Source organism: Carassius auratus, unplaced genomic scaffold, assembly GCF_003368295.1.
Source record: "Carassius auratus strain Wakin unplaced genomic scaffold, ASM336829v1 scaf_tig00036613, whole genome shotgun sequence".
In the NCBI taxonomy this organism is placed as follows: domain Eukaryota; kingdom Metazoa; phylum Chordata; class Actinopteri; order Cypriniformes; family Cyprinidae; genus Carassius; species Carassius auratus.
Window position 1 is genome coordinate 405 of NW_020526319.1, and position 2,096 is coordinate 2,500.

The 2,096-nt window shown below is 40.6% G+C and overlaps 4 non-coding genes across 4 annotated transcripts in view; all 4 read left to right on the forward strand.

Moving 5' to 3' along the window:
• The first annotated feature begins 204 nt into the window (after positions 1–204).
• Positions 205–323, forward strand: LOC113082645 (5S ribosomal RNA). Its single transcript, XR_003282807.1, has one exon. It is a non-coding gene; the product is annotated as a 5S ribosomal RNA (ribosomal RNA).
• A 502-nt stretch (positions 324–825) lies between these two features.
• On the forward strand, positions 826–944 carry LOC113082612 (5S ribosomal RNA). Its single transcript, XR_003282776.1, has one exon. It is a non-coding gene; the product is annotated as a 5S ribosomal RNA (ribosomal RNA).
• A 500-nt stretch (positions 945–1,444) lies between these two features.
• LOC113082623 (5S ribosomal RNA) lies at positions 1,445–1,563 on the forward strand. Its single transcript, XR_003282787.1, has one exon. It is a non-coding gene; the product is annotated as a 5S ribosomal RNA (ribosomal RNA).
• Positions 1,564–2,063: 500 nt separating this feature from the next.
• Positions 2,064–2,096, forward strand: part of LOC113082640 (5S ribosomal RNA) — a 119-nt gene continuing 86 nt past the window's right edge. The window contains exon 1 of the ribosomal RNA XR_003282802.1: positions 2,064–2,096. This exon is cut by the window's right edge and continues 86 nt beyond it. This is a non-coding gene — a ribosomal RNA (5S ribosomal RNA).

Here is a 2,096-nt window from a genome sequence, read left to right on the forward strand (position 1 = left end):
TAATTTTGCAAAAAAAAAAAAAAAAAAAAGAGTCAATGCCCAATCTCTGAATCTTAGCAGGCTTAGGTCTGGTTAGTACTTGGATGAGAGACCGGCTAGGAATACCAGGTGCTTTAAGCTTTTGGGTTTTCTTTCCTACTTATATAATGTACTGGCGATTAGATTGGCTGATCTCTAAATAGCCCTCTCTTTGCGGCAGTCTTCGCTTACGGCCATACCAACCTGGCTATGCCTGATCTCGTCTGATCTCGGAAGCTAAGCAGGTTTGGGCCTGGTTAGTACTTGGATGGGAGACCGCCTGGGAATACCAGGTGCTGTAAAGCTTTTTGGAAATTTTTCAGTTAGTATATAATAATTTTGCCAAAAAATAGAGTCAATGCAGGTCTCTGAATATTAGCAGGTTTGGGTCTGGTTAGTACATGGATGGGAGACTGCCTGGGAATACCAGGTGCTTTAAACGTTTTGGAAATTTTCACTTAGTATATAATAATTTTGCCAAAAAATAGAGTAAATGCCCGATTTCTGAATATTAGCAGGTTTGGGCCTGGTTAGTACATGGATGGGAGACTGCCTGGGAATACCAGGTGCTTTAAACTTTTTGGAAAATTATCACAAATTATATAATAATTTTGCAAAAAAAAAAAAAAAAAGAGTCAATGCCCAATCTCTGAATCTTAGCAGGCTTAGGTCTGGTTAGTACTTGGATGAGAGACCGGCTAGGAATACCAGGTGCTTTAAGCTTTTGGGTTTTCTTTCCTACTTATATAATGTACTGGCGATTAGATTGGCTGATCTCTAAATAGCCCTCTCTTTGCGGCAGTCTTCGCTTACGGCCATACCAACCTGGCTATGCCCGATCTCGTCTGATCTCGGAAGCTAAGCAGGTTTGGGCCTGGTTAGTACTTGGATGGGAGACCGCCTGGGAATACCAGGTGCTGTAAGCTTTTTGGAAATTTTCACTTAGTATATAATAATTTTGCCAAAAAATAGAGTCAATGCCGGTCTCTGAATATTAGCAGGTTTGGGTCTGGTTAGTACATGGATGGGAGACTGCCTGGGAATACCAGGTGCTTTAAACTTTTTGGAAAATTTTCACTTAGTATATAATAATTTTGCCAAAAAATAGAGTCAATGCCCGATTTCTGAATATTAGCAGGTTTGGGCCTGGTTAGTACATGGATGGGAGACTGCCTGGGAATACCAGGTGCTTTAAACTTTTTGGAAAATATCACAAATTATATAATAATTTTGCAAAAAAAAAAAAAAAAAGAGTCAATGCCCAATCTCTGAATCTTAGCAGGCTTAGGTCTGGTTAGTACTTGGATGAGAGACCGGCTAGGAATACCAGGTGCTTTAAGCTTTTGGGTTTTCTTTCCTACTTATATAATGTACTGGCGATTAGATTGGCTGATCTCTAAATAGCCCTCTCTTTGCGGCAGTCTTCGCTTACGGCCATACCAACCTGGCTATGCCCGATCTCGTCTGATCTCGGAAGCTAAGCAGGTTTGGGCCTGGTTAGTACTTGGATGGGAGACCGCCTGGGAATACCAGGTGCTGTAAGCTTTTTGGAAAATTTTTCACTTAGTATATAATAATTTTGCCAAAAATAGAGTCAATGCCGGTCTCTGAATATTAGCAGGTTTGGGTCTGGTTAGTACATGGATGGGAGACTGCCTGGGAATACCAGGTGCTTTAAACTTTTTGGAAAATTTTCACTTAGTTATATAATAATTTTGGCCAAAAAAATAGAGTCAATGCCCGATTTCTGAATATTAGCAGGTTTGGGCCTGGTTAGTACATGGATGGGAGACTGCCTGGGAATACCAGGTGCTTTAAACTTTTTGGAAAATTTCACAAATTATATAATAATTTTGCAAAAAAAAAAAAAGAGTCAATGCCCAATCTCTGAATCTTAGCAGGCTTAGGTCTGGTTAGTACTTGGATGAGAGACCGGCTAGGAATACCAGGTGCTTTAAGCTTTTGGGTTTTCTTTCCAACTTATATAATGTACTGGCGATTAGATTGGCTGATCTCTAAATAGCCCTCTCTTTGTGGCACTCTTCGCTTACGGCCACACCAACCTGGCTATGCCCGAT